At 59.8% G+C, this 18,356-nt stretch overlaps 1 non-coding gene across 1 annotated transcript; it reads left to right on the top strand.

Moving 5' to 3' along the window:
* Positions 1–13,114: 13,114 nt before the first annotated feature.
* Positions 13,115–13,233, top strand: LOC131870902 (5S ribosomal RNA). Its single transcript, XR_009369203.1, has one exon. It is a non-coding gene; the product is annotated as a 5S ribosomal RNA (ribosomal RNA).
* The last annotated feature ends 5,123 nt before the right edge of the window (positions 13,234–18,356 follow it).

Genomic DNA, 18,356 nt, shown 5'->3' with positions numbered 1-18,356 from the left:
TTTTGGTGGTGCACCCCGCACGAACAATCCCGCCTCGACCAGCCTGAACAATTCCCCTCTCGAAGGAAGGCCTCGGCCTTAATCGTCCACGACAAACAGCTCGACGAGGCATGAAGCACCCACGGGAGCCGGAGCATGACGATGCAGAGTCTCGGTTCACAGGAGCCTGGGAAGAACATCCCGTACGGAACCCTTTACCCGAAAACATCCGAACCGCACATGCTCGCGACAGTCCTGCCGTTAGAGAATGCACCGTGCACGCGACCGAGTAAGGCCACTCAGAGACATCCATTTCCCAGGTATATGCCCCCTACGCACTTTTGGTGGCGCAACTCGCACGAACAGTCCCACCTCGACCCCGTAAACAAGCTTTTTTGCCTCGAAGAGTTCGTCGGAGACGAAGAAGCAACCTTCAGTGCAAACGTAGCACTCTTTTGTGCAACCGCCCAAACAACGCCCCCTCTACCCTCTGTCGAAACACTCGGCATTGCTGCTCCCTAAGGTGAGCTTCTCCTCATAGGCAATTCCGCTCTTATCCGGTCACGTTTGTGTGCCCGAATTTCGCAAGGCAACCTCCATGGGACATGGAAAAGACTCGAGAAGAGAGCTCGCTCACGGGAGAGAGAAGCCAAGGAGACCACGAGAGTGCTGAGAGTGGGACAGCGCTGAATAGGCGGGAGAAGCCTGCGCGTATAAACGGAGATATATATCCAATTGCAACGAAGGAACGTGCCAAAGATCGAGAACAATGGCAGAAATGCTAGTAACGTGCACTTCGGGACCAACGCATCACCGGAAGACAACCGCCAAACATCGAAAGAGTCGCGATGCTCCGCAACCTACGTGCAAAGCGGTCGCACACCGGGTAAGGGAGTGAGAGCCCCAAACATAGCTGGGCGAGGCGCTCACTCCGCTCTTTAATATCTCGTTAATACCGCCAAGGAAATGGCACAAGCACACACACACAAGCATCCTCGGAAGAGGACAGTTCGAGTGACAGGTCAAATCCAAGAGTTCCGAAGACTACCTCCAGGAACAATCGGGAACAAGACCGATTACAAGTCGTCGAGTCTGTTACTGGGCGAACACGAGATGCGCACAGGAAATCGATCAGCCCTCACAATGGCCCAAGGCCAGAGATCGGACTGCTACGATTTACCCCAACAATCATCGTGCCACTCTTCGCAGAGAGGTGATAGACGCCAACGAGCCCGCGCATAGCAATCGAGGTGTAAAAAGGGCGTTGAAGGCAGGAAGCCTGGACGAAAGAGGCTACGAGGTCACCTCGAAGCGGTCTAAGAATCGGGCGCACTTGGGGCGACTACCAGTGCCAACCCCTTATCCCGCGGTGCGTCCGACACACAGAAATTTCCAAGGCGGCCAAGGAGCCTCCCCGCATAGCAATCGGGGTGTGAGGTTACGGATGCAGCATTGATAGCAATCGAGGTGTGAGGCGAAGGATGCAGAAGTGAGAGCCGAGGGATGTAGCAGAGATAGCAATCGGGGTGTGTGATGCAGAAGAGATAGCAATCGAGGTGTGCGGTGGGAAGGGCCCAGCAGCCAGAATGCATGAAGCGACGGATGAAGCAGTGATGACAACCGGGCTGTGAGGAGAGGAGGGATGCAGCCAAGAAAGCAATCAGGGCTCGAGGCAAGGGATGCATCAAGGATAGCAATCATGTTGTGAGGCGAGATTCCAAAGGCTAAACGTGAGAGGCTGCAGGGTCGACTCAGAGAGGTCTATGCATGTGAGAGGCTGAAAGCAAGGTCGACTCGGAGCGGTCTATGCATCGGGCGCGCTTGGGGCGACTACCAGTGCCAACCCCTTATCCCGCGACGCGTCCGACAAAGAGAACGTTCCAAGGCGGCAGAGGAGGTTACCAGCCGAAGGATGCAGTAGCAATAACAGGTATAGTTCCGCGGCGGCCGAGAAGACTCACCGCATAGGAATCGGGATGCGAGGCGAGGGATGCGGCGGGAAGGCCCCGACGGCTAAACGGAAGAGGCTGCAGGGCCGCCTCGGAATGGTCCAAGCATCGGATGCGATTGGGACGACTACCAGTGCCAACCCCTTATCCCGCGATGCGTCCGATACACAGATAGTTCCAAGGCGGCCGAGGAGCCTCACCGCATATCAATCGGGGTGCGAGGCGAGGGATGGGGCGGGAAGGCCCCAACGGCTAGACGGAAGAGGCTTCAGGGCCACCTCGGAATGGTCCAAGCATCGGACGCGCTTGGGGCGACTGCCAGTGCCAACCCCTTATCCCGCGATGCGTCCGATACACAGATGGTTCCAAGGCGGCCGAGGAGCCTCACCGCATAGCAATCGGGGGTGCGAGGCGAGGGATGGGGCGGGAAGGCCCCAACGGCTAGACGGAAGAGGCTTCAGGGCCGCCTAGGAATGGTCCAAGCATCGGACACGCTTGGGGCGACTACCAGTGACAGCCCCCTATCCCGCGATGCGTCCGATACGAAGATGGTTCCAAGGCGGCCGAGGAGCCTCACCGCATAGCAATCGGGGTGCGAGGTGGGGGATGCGGCGAGATGGCCCCAACGGCTAGACGGAAGAGGCCACAGGGCCGCGTCGGAATAGTCCAAGCATCGGACGCGCTTGGGGTGACTACCAGTGACAACCCCTTATCCCGCGATGCGTCCGATACGAAGATAGTTCCAAGGCGGCCGAGGAGCCTCACCGCATAGCAATCGGGGTGCGAGGTGGGGGATGCGGCGAGATGGCCCCAACGGCTAGACGGAAGAGGCTGCAGGGCCGCCTCGGAATAGTCCAAGCATCGGACGCGCTTGGGGCCACTACCAGTGACAACCCCTTATCCCGCGATGCGTCCGATACGAAGATAGTTCCAAGGCGGCCGAAGAGCCTCACCGCATAGCAATCGGGGTGCGAGGTGGGGGATGCGGCGAGATGGCCCCAACGGCTAGACGGAAGAGGCCACAGGGCCGCCTCGGAATAGTCCAAGCATCGGACGCGCTTGGGGCGACTACCAGTGACAACCCCTTATCCCGCGATGCGTCCGATACGAAGATAGTTCCCAGGCGGCCGAGGAGCCTCACCGCATAGCAATCGGGGTGCGAGGCGAGGGATGCGGCGAGATGGCCCCAAAGGCTAGACGGAAGAGGCTGCAGGGCTGCCTCGGAATAGTCCAAGCATCGGACGCGCTTGGGGCGACTACCACTGCCAACCCCTTATCCCGCGATGCGTCCGATACACAGATAGTTCCGAGGCGGCCGAGGAGGTGGGGGATGCAGCGAGATGGCCCCAACGGCTAGACGGAAGAGGCTGCAGGGCCGCCTCGGAATAGTCCAAGCATCGGACGCGCTTGGGGCGACTACCAGTGACAACCCCTTATCCCGCGATGCGTCCGATACACAGATAGTTCCGAGGCGGCCAAGGAGCCTCACCGCATAGCAATCGTGGTGCGAGGTGGGGGATGCGGCGAGATGGCCCCAACGGCTAGACGGAAGAGGCTGCAGGGCCGCCTCGGAATGGTCCAAGCATCGGATGCGCTTGGGGCGACTACCACTGCCAACCCCTTATCCCGCGATGCGTCCGATACACAGATAGTTCCAAGGCGGCCGAGGAGCCTCACAGCATAGCAATCAGGGTGCGAGGCGAGGGATGCGGCGAGAAAGCCCCAACGGCTAGAGGGAAGAGGCTTCAGGTCCGCCTCGGAATGGTCCAAGCATCGGACGCGCTTGGGGCGACTACCAGTGACAACCCCTTATCCCGCGACGCGTCCGATACACAGATAGTTCCAAGGCGGCCGAGGAGCCTCACCGCATAGCAATCGGGGTGCGAGGCGAGGGATGCGGCGAGAAGGACCCAACGGCTACACGGAAGAGGCTTCGGGGCCGCCTCGGAATGGTCCAAGCATCGGACGCGCTTGGGGCGACTACCAGTGACAACCCCTTATCCCGCGACGCGTCCGATACACAGATAGTTCCAAGGCGGCCGAGGAGCCTCACCGCATAGCAATCGGGGTGCGAGGCGAGGGATGCGGCGAGAAGGACCCAACGGCTAGACGGAAGAGGCTTCGGGGCCGCCTCGGAATGGTCCAAGCATCGGACGCGCTTGGGGCGACTACCAGTGACAACCCCTTATCCCGCGACGCGTCCGATACACAGATAGTTCCAAGGCGGCCGAGGAGCCTCACCGCATAGCAATCGGGGTGCGAGGCGAGGGATGCGGCGAGAAGGACCCAACGGCTAGACGGAAGAGGCTTCGGGTCCGCCTCGGAATGGTCCAAGCATCGGACGCGCTTGGGGCGACTACCAGTGACAACCCCTTATCCCGCGACGCGTCCGATACACAGATAGTTCCAAGGCGGCCGAGGAGCCTCACCGCATAGCAATCGGGGTGCGAGGCGAGGGATGCGGCGAGAAGGACCCAACGGCTAGACGGAAGAGGCTTCGGGTCCGCCTCGGAATGGTCCAAGCATCGGACGCGCTTGGGGCGACTACCAGTGACAACCCCTTATCCCGCGACGCGTCCGATACACAGATAGTTCCAAGGCGGCCGAGGAGCCTCACCGCATAGCAATCGGGGTGCGAGGCGAGGGATGCGGCGAGAAGGACCCAACGGCTAGACGGAAGAGGCTTCGGGTCCGCCTCGGAATGGTCCAAGCATCGGACGCGCTTGGGGCGACTACCAGTGACAACCCCTTATCCCGCGACGCGTCCGATACACAGATAGTTCCGAGGCGGCCGAGGAGCCTCACCGCATAGCAATCGGGGTGCGAGGCGAAGGATGCGGCGAGAAGGACCCAACGGCTAGACGGAAGAGGCTTCGGGTCCGCCTCGGAATGGTCCAAGCATCGGACGCGCTTGGGGCGACTACCAGTGACAACCCCTTATCCCGCGACGCGTCCGATACACAGATAGTTCCAAGGCGGCCGAGGAGCCTCACCGCATAGCAATCGGGGTGCGAGGCGAGGGATGCGGCGAGAAGGACCCAACGGCTAGACGGAAGAGGCTTCAGGGCCGCCTCGGAATGGTCCAAGCATCGAACGCGCTTGGGGCGACTACCAGTGACAACCCCTTATCCCGCGACGCGTCCGATACACAGATAGTTCCGAGGCGGCCGAGGAGCCTCACCGCATAGCAATCGGGGTGCGAGGCGAGGGATGCGGCGAGAAGGACCCAACGGCTAGACGGAAGAGGCTTCAGGGCCGCCTCGGAATGGTCCAAGCATCGGACGCGCTTGGGGCGACTACCAGTGACAACCCCTTATCCCGCGACGCGTCCGATACACAGATAGTTCCGAGGCGGCCGAGGAGCCTCACCGCATAGCAATCGGGGTGCGAGGCGAGGGATGCGGCGAGAAGGACCCAACGGCTAGACGGAAGAGGCTTCAGGGCCGCCTCGGAATGGTCCAAGCATCGGACGCGCTTGGGGCGACTACCAATGACAACCCCTTATCCCGCGACGCGTCCGATACACAGATAGTTCCGAGGCGGCCGAGGAGCCTCACCGCATAGCAATCGGGGTGCGAGGCGAGGGATGCGGCGAGAAGGACCCAACGGCTAGACGGAAGAGGCTTCAGGGCCGCCTCGGAATGGTCCAAGCATCGGACGCGCTTGGGGCGACTACCAGTGACAACCCCTTATCCCGCGACGCGTCCGATACACAGATAGTTCCGAGGCGGCCGAGGAGCCTCACCGCATAGCAATCGGGGTGCGAGGCGAGGGATGCGGCGAGAAGGACCCAACGGCTAGACGGAAGAGGCTTCAGGGCCGCCTCGGAATGGTCCAAGCATCGGACGCGCTTGGGGCGACTACCGTTGCCAACCCCTTATCCCGCGATGCGTCTGATACACAGATAGTTCCGAGGCGGCCGAGGAGCCTCACCGCATAGCAATCGGGTTGCGAGGCAGATTATTGGGAAGGGAACCCCCTGGGATGCGGCTCAAGCAGTGCCCAAAGGGACTGGAATGCGGAATCACATCGAGAGACCCAAATGCTATACGAGGGCTCAAATCGAATTATCGATTTGGCCACGACATGGACGCATCGGAACGACTACCTTTGCCGAACCACTCGCAATTGCATCCATACCGAAACCAATAGACATTTCCGTTAGAGCCCTCGCATAGCATTCGGGAATCTCGCATGCCCCTCTAAATCGACCAATGCTGGCGCTCAATGAAAATCCGAGCGCTACCACCGTTCGAGCGCCAGCATTGGTCGAGTTAGAGGGGCACGGGGGAGAATGCTCCAGTCAACACCTCCCCTATATAAGTTATTTGTCCGATTCTCGCACAACCGTAGTCTGCCTCGTCGAATCAAACAACGGTCCCAGATTCCGACTTCCGTTCCGTAGAGACCCAAAAGCTAGATGGAGGCTCGCAAGAAAGAGAGTCGGCGCATAGCAATCGGGTTTCTCGAACGTTTAGGGACCGAGCTCACTTGCGGATAGGGCAAAATCCGCCAAGCAACCCAAAAGCTAGACGGGGGCTCGAATCGAATCGCCTAGGCGGCCACAACAACGACGTGTTGGATCGACTACCAGTGCCAAACCATTCAGCAAGACTAGTCTGTGTCGAGGCCGGATAGAGATTCTCAGAGAGCGCCCGCATAGCATTTAGGAGACCTGCCGCGTCCCTCACACTCGACAAATGGTGGTGCACGTTTATAAATCCGAGCGATCCCAACCCTTTCAAGCACCAACATCGGTCGAGATAGAGGGGCACGGAGGGGGCTGCGTGAGACAACACAGTCCCCTATATAAGTTATTTGTCCGATTCTCACACATCCGAAGAATGGTCATCAAATCGGACAACAGCCCAAACTTCCGACTTCCGTCCCAGAAAGCCCAAGAGCTATCTAAAACGTTCATGGCCGGAACTCGATCGCGGCTATACCAGTCCGCCAAGCAACCCAAAAGCTAGACTGGAGCTCTAGTCGAATCACCTCTGTGGCCATTGCAAGGACGTGTTGGAGCGACTACCATTGCCGAACCATTCCGCAGGTCGAGTCCATACCAAGGCCGCATAGAGATTCACGATGAGCTCCTGCATAGCAATCAGGAGACTTGCCGTGTCCATCACAATCGATAAATCCTGGTGCAAGATTTTTGCATCCGAGCGCTCCAACCAGTCGAGCACCAGCATCAATCGACATAAACGGGCACGGGGGGAGGATGCTCGAGAACACTACCTCCCCTATATAAGTTATTTGTCCGATTCTCAAGCAGCCGAAGTCTGGTCATCGAATCGGGTCAAAGACCACAACTTCCGACTTTACCCACAATGCAAGTCATCGAATCGAACATCGGCCCCCGAGTCGGACTCCATGCGTATGTCAGGTCATCGGACCCAAATTCCGCCTTCCTGCGCATGGCGGGCCATCAATATCAACTCGGTCATCGGACCCAAACTCCGCCTTTTTGCGTATGGCACGCCTTCAAATCGGTCATCGGACCCAAATTCCGCCTTCCTGTGCATGGCGGGCCATCAACATCAACTCGGTCATCGGACCCAAATTCCGCCTTTCTGCGCATGGCACGCCATCAACTCGGTCATCGGACCCAAATTCCGCCTTCCTGCGCATGGCAGGTCATCGGACACAAATTCAGACCTCGCCAATATGCCTACGTATCGAATCGGTCATCGGACCCAACTTCCGACTTCATCCATACTGTAGGGTCTTTGAGGTTGGCGCGGTGCGCTCAACCCAGGGAGTCGACCCATCGAAGCATACACCTCCCCTATATAAGCTATTTGTCCGATTCCCACACCTGTGTAGTTTGCACCTCTGACCAGGACATCGACCCCAACTTCCGAACTCGACTGCAACGACGGCACCAGCGCCTTGGTGCGCACCTTGCGACGCACAGTCCCAACATTCGCCTTCCTGCACATGGCAGGTCATCGGACCCAAATTCCGACCTCGCGAGTATGCCTACATATCGAATCGGTCATCGGACCCAACTTCCGACTTCATCCATACCGTAGGGTCTTTGAGGTTGGCGCGGTGCGCTCAACCCGGGGAGTCGACCCAACGAAGCATACACCTCCCCTATATAAGCTATTTGTCCGATTCCCACACCTGTGTAGTTTGCACCTCCGATCAAGACATCGACCCCAACTTCCGAACTCGCCTCCAACGACCGAACCAGCGCCTTGGTGCGCACCTTGCAACGCACAGTGCCAACATTCGCCTTCCTGCACGTGGCAGGTCATCGGACCCAAATTCCGACCTCGCGAGTATGCCTACATATCGAATCGGTCATCGGACCCAACTTCCGACTTCATCCATACCGTAGGGTCTTTGAGGTTGGCGCGGTGCGCTCAACCCGGGGAGTCGACCCAACGAAGCATACACCTCCCCTATATAAGCTATTTGTCCGATTCCCACACCTGTGTAGCTTGCACCTCCGATCAGGACATCGACCCCAACTTCCGAACTCGACTAAAAAGACCGCACCAGCGCCTTGGTGTGCACCTTGCAACGCACAGTGTCAACATTCGCCTTCCTGCACATGGCAGGTCATCGGACCCAAATTCCGACCTCATGAGCATACCTACTAATCGAATCGGTCATCGGACCCAACTTCCGACTTCATCCATACCGTAGGGTCTTTGAGGTTGGCGCGGTGCGCTCAACCTGGGGAGTCGACCCATCGAAGCATACACCTCCCCTATATAAGCTATTTGTCCGATTCCGACACCTGTGTAGTTTGCACCTCCGCTCAGGACATCGACCCCAACTTCCGAACTCGCCTGCAACGACCGAACCAGCGCCTTGGTGCGCACCAAAAGTGCGCACTTTTGGAGGGCACTTTTCTGCGCTCCAAAGGTGCGCACTTTTGGAGGGCACTTTTTGGAGGGCACTTTTCTGCGCTCCAAAGGTGCGCACTTTTGGAGGGCACTTTTTGGAGGGCACTTTTCTGCGCTCCAAAGGTGCGCACTTTTGGAGGGCACTTTTTGGAGGGCACTTTTCTGCGCTCCAAAGGTGCGCACTTTTGGAGGGCACTTTTTGGAGGGCACTTTTCTGCGCTCCAAAGGTGCGCACTTTTGGAGGGCACTTTTTGGAGGGCACTTTTCTGCGCTCCAAAGGTGCGCACTTTTGGAGGGCACTTTTTGGAGGGCACTTTTCTGCGCTCCAAAGGTGCGCACTTTTGGAGGGCACTTTTTGGAGGGCACTTTTCTGCGCTCCAAAGGTGCGCACTTTTGGAGGGCACTTTTTGGAGGGCACTTTTCTGCGCTCCAAAGGTGCGCACTTTTGGAGGGCACTTTTTGGAGGGCACTTTTCTGCGCTCCAAAGGTGCGCACTTTTGGAGGGCACTTTTTGGAGGGCACTTTTCTGCGCTCCAAAGGTGCGCACTTTTGGAGGGCACTTTTGTGCACTCCAAAGGTGCGCACTTTTGGAGGGCACTTTTCCTGTGCTCCAAAGGTGCACACCTAGGTGAGCACCTTCGACCACACCTTGTAGCACACCAAACTCTGACTTTCGACTTCATCCGCAATGCAGGGTCTTTGAGGTTGGCGCAATGCGCACAACCAGGGGAGTCGACCCATCAAACCCAACACCTCCCCTATATAAGCTATTTGTCTGATTCTCATACATGCGTAGCCTGCAGGAGCAATTAGGACATCGACCCCAACTTTCGGCTTCTAAACGAAAACAAGGTCTTTGAGGTTGGTGTAATGCGAACAACTAGGGGAGTCAACCCATCAAACCCAACACCTCCCCTATATAAGCTATTTGTCTGATTCTCATACATGTGTAGTCTACAGGAGCAATTAGGACATCGACCCCAACTTTTGACTTCTTAACGAAAACAAGGTCTTTGAGGTTGACGTAATGCGCACAACCAGGGGAGTCGACCCATCAAACCCAACACCTCCCCTATATAAGCTATTTGTCCGATTCTCATACATGTGTAGCCTGCAGGAGCCATTAGGACATTGACCCCAACTTTTGACTTCTTAACGAAAACAAGGTCTTTGAGGTTGGCGTAATGCGCACAACCAAGGGAGTTGACCCATCAAACCCAACACCTCCCCTATATAAGCTATTTGTCTGATTCTCATACATGTGTAGCCTGCAACAACGATTAGGACATCCACCCCAACTTCTGAATTCGTCTGCGTTGACCGCACCAAAGGTGCACGCCTTGGTGCTCACCAAAATCCGACTTCCGACTTCTTCTGCTATGCGGGGTCTTTGAGGTTGGCGCAGTGCGCACAACCAGGGGAGTCAACCCACCGAATGCAACACCTCCCCTATATAAGCTATTTGTCTGATTCTCATACATGCGTAGACTGCAGCAATGATTAGGACATCCACCCCAACTTTTGACTTCTTAAACAAGACAGGGTCTTTGAAGTTGGTGCAGTGCACACAACCAGGGGAGTCGACCCATCAAACGCAACACCTCCCCTATATAAAGCTATTTGTCCGATTCTCATACGTGTAGTCTGCAGCAGCGATTAGGACATCGACCCCAACTTCCGAATTCGTTTGCATTGACCGCACCAAAGGTGCACGCCTTGGTGTGCACCCTGGAGTGCACTTTGGTGCTCACCTCGGTGCACACTTTGGTGTGCACCTCGGTGTGCACCAAAGGTGCGCACCTTGGAGCGCACCAAAGGTGTACACTTTGGAGCGCACCACATAGGGTCTTTGAGAGGTTGGCGCAGTGCGCACACCAAGGTGGGTGTTGAGGTGCGTGCCGAGGTGGGTGGGTGCTAGGGTGCGCTCCATGGTGGGTGCCAGGGTGGGTGCGTGCTAGGGTGGATTCCAAAGAGGGTCATAGGGTGGGTGCCAAGGTGGGTTGGTGATATAGTGGGTTCAAAGGTGGGTACTAGGGTGGGTTCCAAGGTGGGTCACAAGTTGGGTGCCAGGATGCGTGGGTGTTAGGTTGGGTGCCAAGGTGGGCTCCTGCGTGGGTGGGTGCTAGGGTGGGTTTCAAGGTGGACGCGAGGGCGGGTGCCAAGGTGGGTAACAAGTTGGGTGTTAGGATGGGTGAGTGCTAGAGTGGGTGCCAAGGTGGGTGGGTGCTAAGGTGGATGCCAAGGTGGTTCACAGGGTGGGTGGGTTCTAGGGTGAGTTCCAAGGTGGGTCACAGGTTCAGTGCTAGGGTGGGTGTCAAGGCGGGTGTCGAGGTGCCTGGGTGCTAGGGTGTGGATGCCAATGTGGGTCATAGGGTGGGTACTAGGGTGGGCTGCAATGTGGGTGCCAAGGTGGGTAACATGCTCGGTGGGTTCTAAATTGGGTGCCAGGGTGGGTGTGCACCCACCTTGCCCGAGGTGGGTGCCAAGGTGCCAGTGTGGGTGGGTGCTAAGGTGGATGCCAAGGTGGGTGAGAAGGTGGGTGATAGGTTGAGTGGTAGGATGGGTGGGTGCCAAGATGGGTCACAGGGTGGGTGCAAGGGTGGGTAGGTGCTAGGGTTGGTGTCAGGGTGGGTGGGTGCTAGGTTGGGTTCCAAGGTGGGTGCGAGGGTGAGTGTCAAGGTGGGTCACAGGTTAGGTGCTAGGATGGGTGAGTGCTAGGGTGCAAAGGTGCCAGGGTGGGTGCTAGGATGGGTCGATGCTAGGGTGAGTGGCAAGGTGGGTCCACAAGTGTCAAGGTGGGTGCCGAGGTGGGTGCCAAGTCGGCGACTGCTATGGTGGATGCCAAGGTGGGTCACGGGGTGGGTGCCAAGTTGCTAGGTTGGGTTCCAAGGTGGGTGCCAACGTGGGTGCTAGGGTGCGTGGGTTAAAGGGTGTGTCACAACGTGGGTGCCAGGATGGGTGCGCACCCACACTGGCCAAGACGGGTGCGGGTGCAAGGTTGGGTTCCAAGCCCGGTCACAGGCTGGGTGCTAGGATGGGTGGGTGCCAAGGTGGGCACCAGGGTGGGTGCACCCACCCTGGCCAAGGTGGGTCACGGGGTGGGTCCTAGGGTGGGTAACGGGGTGGGTACTAAGGTGCGTGCCAAGGTGGGTCATAGGGTGGGTGCCAAGGTGGGCACCAGGGTGGGTGTGCACCAACCCTAGCCAGGGTAGGTCACGGGGTGGTTGTCGGGGTGGGCGTCAAGGAGCCAAGGTGGGTGGCAAGTAGCCAAGTTGCGTGCCAAGGTGGGTGTCGGGGTGGGTGCCAAGGATCCAAGGTGGGTGCCAAGGAACCAAGGTGGGTGTCTGGGTGGGTGCCGAGGTGGGAGCCAGGGTGGGTCCCAAGGTGAGTGCAAAGGTGGGTGCCAGGGTCAAGGTGAGTGCCAATGTGGGTTCCAAGGTGCCAGGGTCAGGGTGAGTGCCAATGTGGGTTCAAAGGTGCTAAGTTGGGTGCGAGGTTGGGTGCGAGGGTGGGTGGGTGCCAAGGTGTGCTAGGTGGAAGCCCGGGTGGGTCGGCATCCCATGGGTGTCGAGTTGGGTGCCTGATGGGTGCTTCTTGTCAAGTTTTAGTCGTCGGGACTCATTTCGAGCCTTAGAGGTCGTTTCTTGTCCGGTTGCCCTGTCTTCGACCTGGGAACCCAATTTTGGTCCTCGGGTCCCATTTTTTTTTGTCTCGCATCCCACTTTTGGCCTGTGGCCTTTTCGGGGTCGATTCTCGTTTTGGGCATCAGAGCATGTTTCTTCTCCTAAAACCCAATATTTGTTTATTAAGTCTCGGAACACATTTTTGTTCTCGTGGACCCATCATGGGTCTTGGAACGCATTTGTGGTCCTTGGGTCCCATTTTGCATCCCGAAACTTGTGTTTTGGTGCTTGATCCCTATTTTGGGTGCCCACCTTGCACCAAGTGCGCACCCGGGGCAAACCGAGCGCCTTGGTGCACCGGGGCAAGATCGAGCGTGCACCCGAGGCGCCCCGAACATGCACCAAGGTGCACTCGGCCCACATGTGAGCGCAGGTCGTTGCGCCCGAGGTGGTGTGTGGGCACCGCGTTGCAGACGGGACACTGCACGCACACGACGCCCCCTCCAGGTGCACGCACGTAGGCCGGGCCGGGTGCACACCCGACGCCCTAGCAAGGTGCGCGCACCCGGGCAGGGCTCACACTTGGCGAACGGGGCGCACTTCGCGAGGGAGGGTGTGCACCTCGACGGGGGTGGGTGGCCGGGGTGGATTCGCACGTGGGTCGCGGTTTGCTAAGTACACACTGCGACAAGCTCATAACGGGTGCGATCATACCAGCATTAGTGCACCGGATCCCATCAGAACTCCGCAGTTAAGCGCGCTTGGGCCGGAGTAGTACTGGGATGGGTGACCTCCCGGGAAGTCCCGGTGTTGCACCCTTTTTTAGTTTTTCGCCGGGCGTCGCAATGCTATTTGAATAAACCTTTTGCCCGTTTGCGTTCTCGTCGGGGCCGGGCCGGGCCGGGGTGCGCTGCCCGAACTACCGCGCGCGCGGGGGGCGACACCGAGCGCGCACCCGAGGCGCCCCGAGCACACAGGCCACGGTGCAACCCGGGCGTTGTGCGCGCACCCCGGTGCGCCCGAGGTGCTGCGCGCGCACCCAGGTGAAATCGGTGTGCACCTCGGCCAGTGCGCGCTCGGTCGAGTCGCGCACGTTGGCCAAGGTGCACGGTGATGTTTCTTACTCTAAGGTTCCGCACCAGACGCCCGGGACAGGTGAGCGAAGCTGGGCGGGGCCGGGTGCGCGGCCGGGGCAGGTGCACGCAGCTGGAGAGAGCTTTGGAGCACACTTCGGAGCGCACCAATGATGCGCTCCATTCAAAAGTTTCCTGAAAAGGCAAAAAAAGTTGAGATTATAGAATTTCCCACTTGAGAGATTGTAAAAAAAAAAAATTTAAAATGAAGGAAACGCGGGTGCCAAGGTGTGCGCAGCCCAGCCAAGGTGTGCGCACCAAGGCGCCCACCCTGGCGAAGGTGCACGCAAGGTGCGCACCCGAGGCAAACCGGACAATTAACCCAACTTTCGACTTCGCGCGCACCTTGGAGCGCACTTCGGAGCGCTCCTTGGTGCGCACCAATCTTGGGCACCTCGGAGTGCACCATGGCGCCCACCAAGGTGCGCACCCGGGGCAAACCGAGCTCCGACTTCGTGCGCACCTTGGAGCGCACGAAAGGTGCGCACCATGGCGCCCACCAAGGTGCGCAGCCCAGCCAAGGCGTGCGCATCAAGGTGCGCACCCTGGCGAAGGTGCGCACCCGGGGCAAACCGAGCTCCGACTTCGTGCGCACCTTGGAGCGCACAAAAGGTGCGCAACCCAGCCAAGGTGTGCGCACCCCGGTCAAACCGAGCTCCGAATCGTGCGCACCAGAGGTGCACGCCATCGTGCGCACCTTGGAGCACACTTCGGAGCCCTCCTTGGTGCGCGCCGATGTTGCACACCTCGGAGCGCACCCGGGGAAAACAATGCAATTAACCCGACTTTCGACTTCGTGGGCACCTCGGAGCGCTCTCGGGTTCGCACCTCGGAGCACACCGAGGTGCGCACCTTTGATGCGCTGCCTTCACCAATTTCCAGAAAAGGCAAGAAAACATTGAGAAGGTGTGCGCACCGAGGTGCCCACCCTGGCGAAGGTGCACGCGAGGTGCGCACCCGGGGCAAACCGGGCTCCGACTTCGTGCACGCCGCACCTTGGAGCACACTTCGGAGCGCTCCTTGGTGCGCACCAGGGCGCGCAACCCAGCCGAGGTGCCCACCCCGGCGAAGGTGCACGCGAGGTGCGCACCCGGGGCAAACCGGGCTCCGACTTCGTGCACGCCATGGTGCCCACCGCGGCGAAGGTGCACGCGAGGTGCGCACCCGGGGCAAACCGGGCTCCGACTTCGTGCACGCCGCACCTTGGAGCACACTTCGGAGCGCTCCTTGGTGCGCACCATGGTGCCCACCAGGGCGCGCAACCCCGCCGAAGGTGCACGCGAGGTGCGCACCCGGGGCAAACCGGGCTCCGACTTCGTGCACGCCGCACCTTGGAGCACACTTCGGAGCGCTCCTTGGTGCGCACCATGGTGCCCACCAGGGCGCGCAACCCCGCCGAAGGTGCACGCGAGGTGCGCACCCGGGGCAAACCGGGCTCCGACTTCGTGCACGCCATGGTGCGCACCGCGGCGAAGGTGCGCACCCGGGGCAAACCGGGCTCCGACTTCGTGCACGCCGCACCTTGGAGCACACTTCGGAGCGCTCCTTGGTGCGCACCAGGGCGCGCAACCCAGCCGAGGTGCCCACCCCGGCGAAGGTGCACGCGAGGTGCGTACCCGGGGCAAACCGGGCTCCGACTTCGTGCACGCCGCACCTTGGAGCACACTTCGGAGCGCTCCTTGGTGCGCACCATGGTGCCCACCAGGCCGCGCAACCCAGCCAAGGTGTGCGCACCAAGGTGCACGCGAGGTGCGCACCCGGGGCAAACCGGGGTCCGACTTCGTGCACGCCGCACCTTGGAGCACACATCGGGGCGCTCCCGGGTTCGCACCGGCGTTGCGCACCGTGGTGGGCACCTCGGAGCACACCAAGGTGGGCAGCGAGGTGCGCACCTTTGATGCGATGCCTTCACTAATTTCCATAAAAGGCAAAAAAAAAACGAGATTTTAAAATTTCCGTTTTGAAAGATAGTGAGAAAAAGGGAATGCTGGTGCCATCTTGAGCCCGCCCTGGTGCGCAGCCCAGCCAAGGTGTGCGCACCAAGGTGCCCACCCTGGCGAAGGTGCGCGCCCGGGCAATTAATCCAACTTCCAACTTCGCGCGCGCCAGGGTGGGAGCGCACCCAACAACCGGGCCTGGGAAGAGCCAATGCGAGAAACCCCACCAAACGCTCTGACAAAAAAAGAGGGGGCGCTCCAGTAACCCCGCTTCGGAGCGCACCCTGGGCAAACCCAGCCAAGGTGCCCACCCCGGCCAAGGTGCAGGCGAGGTGCGCACCCGGGGCAAACCGGGCTCCGACAACGTGCACGCCGCACCTTGGAGCACACTTCGTAGCGCTCCCGGGTGCGCACCTCAGAGCACACCAAGGTGGGCAGCGAGGTGCGCACCTTTGATGCGCTGCCTTCACTAATTTCCAGAAAAGGCAAAAAAAAAAGGAGATTTTAAAATTTCCGTTTTGAAAGATAGTGAAAAAAACGGAACGCGCGTGCCATCTTGAGCCCGCCCTGGTGCGCAGCCCAGGTAAGGTGCCCACCCTGGCAAAGGTGCGCACCCGGGCAATTAACCCTACTTCCGACTTCGTGCGCGCCAGGGTGGCAACCGGGCCTCGGAAGAGCCAATGCGAGAAACCCCACCAAACGCTCCGACAAAAAAAGAGGCGGCGCTCCAATAACCCCGCTTCGGAGCGCAGCCGGGGCAAACCCAGCCAAGGTGCCCACCCCGACGAAGGTGCACGCGAGGTGCGCACCCGGGGCAAACCGGGCTCCGACAACGTGCACGCAGCACCTTGGAGCACACTTCGAAGCACTCCCGGGTGCCCACCGGCGTTGCGCACCGTGGTGGGCAGCGAGGTGCGCACCTTTGATGCGCTGCCTTCACTAATTTCCAGAAAAAGGCAAAAAAAAATGAGATTTTAAAATTTCCGTTTTGAAAGATAGTGAAAAAAAAGGAACGCGGGTGCCATCTTGAGCCCGCCCTGGTGCGCAGCCCAGGCAAGGCATGCGCACCAAGGTGCCCACCCGAGGTGCACACCCGGGGCAAACCGGGCTCCGACTTCGTGCAGGCCGCACCTTGGAGCACACTTCGGAGCGCTCCTTGGTGCGCACCATGGTGCCCACCAGGGCGCGCAACCCAGCCAAGGTCTGCACACCAAGGTGCCCACCCCGGCGAAGGTGCACGCGAGGTGCGCACCCGGGGCAAACCGGGCTCCGACTTCGTGCACGCCATGGTGCCCACCGCGGCGAAGGTGCACGCGAGGTGCGCACCCGGGGCAAACCGGGCTCCGACTTCGTGCACGCCGCACCTTGGAGCACACTTCAGAGCGCTCCTTGGTGCGCACCATGGTGCCCACCAGGGCGCGCAACCCAGCCAAGGTGTGCGCACCAAGGTGCACGCGAGGTGCGCACCCGGGGCAAACCGGGGTCCGACTTCGTGCACGCCGCACCTTGGAGCACACATCGGAGCGCTCCCAGGTTCGCACCAGCGTTGCGCACCTTTGATGCGCTGCCTTCACTAATTTCAAGAAAAGGCAAAAAAAAACGAGATTTTAAAATTTCCGTTCTGAAAGATAGTGAAAAAAACGGAACGCGGGTGCCATCTTGAGCCCTTCCTGGTGCGCAGCCCAGGCAAGTTGTGCGCACCAAGGTGCCCACCCTGGCGGAGGTGCGCGCCCGGGGCAATCCGGGCTCCGACTTCGTGCACTGCATGGTGCCCACCAAGGCGCGCAACCCAGCCAAGGTGCCCACCGCAGCGAAGGTGCACGCGAGGTGCGCACCCGAGGTGCACACCCGGGGCAAACCGGGCTCCGACTTCGTGCACGCCGCACCTTGGAGCACACTTCAGAGCGCTCCTTGGTGCGCACCAGGGCGCGCAACCCAGCCGAGGTGCCCACCCCGGCGAAGGTGCACGCGAGGTGCGCACCCGGGGCAAACCGGGCTCCGACTTCGTGCACGCCATGGTGCCCACCGCGGCGAAGGTGCGCACCCGGGGCAAACCGGGCTCCGACTTCGTGCACGCCGCACCTTGGAGCACACTTCGGAGCGCTCCTTGGTGCGCACCATGGTGCCCACCAGGCCGCGCAACCCAGCCAAGGTGTGCGCACCAAGGTGCACGCGAGGTGCGCACCCGGGGCAAACCGGGGTCCGACTTCGTGCACGCCGCACCTTGGAGCACACATCGGGGCGCTCCCGGGTTCGCACCGGCGTTGCGCACCGTGGTGGGCACCTCGGAGCACACCAAGGTGGGCAGCGAGGTGCGCACCTTTGATGCGATGCCTTCACTAATTTCCATAAAAGGCAAAAAAAAAACGAGATTTTAAAATTTCCGTTTTGAAAGATAGTGAGAAAAAGGGAATGCTGGTGCCATCTTGAGCCCGCCCTGGTGCGCAGCCCAGCCAAGGTTTGCGCACCAAGGTGCCCACCCTGGCGAAGGTGCGCGCCCGGGCAATTAACCCAACTTCCAACTTCGCGCGCGCCAGGGTGGGAGCGCACCCAACAACCGGGCCTGGGAAGAGCCAATGCGAGAAACCCCACCAAACTCTCTGACAAAAAAAGAGGGGGCGCTCCAGTAACCCCGCTTCGGAGCGCACCCTGGGCAAACCCAGCCAAGGTGCCCACCCCGGCCAAGGTGCAGGCGAGGTGCGCACCCGGGGCAAACCGGGCTCCGACAACGTGCACGCCGCACCTTGGAGCACACTTCGTAGCGCTCCCGGGTGCGCACCTCAGAGCACACCAAGGTGGGCAGCGAGGTGCGCACCTTTGATGCGCTGCCTTCACTAATTTCCAGAAAAGGCAAAAAAAAAAGGAGATTTTA

The sequence above is a fragment of the Cryptomeria japonica genome, unplaced genomic scaffold (genome assembly GCF_030272615.1).
Source record: "Cryptomeria japonica unplaced genomic scaffold, Sugi_1.0 HiC_scaffold_356, whole genome shotgun sequence".
NCBI classification, from domain to species: domain Eukaryota; kingdom Viridiplantae; phylum Streptophyta; class Pinopsida; order Cupressales; family Cupressaceae; genus Cryptomeria; species Cryptomeria japonica.
Note: the sequence above shows the minus strand (reverse complement) of the source record. Positions and strands in the feature narration are given on the sequence as shown.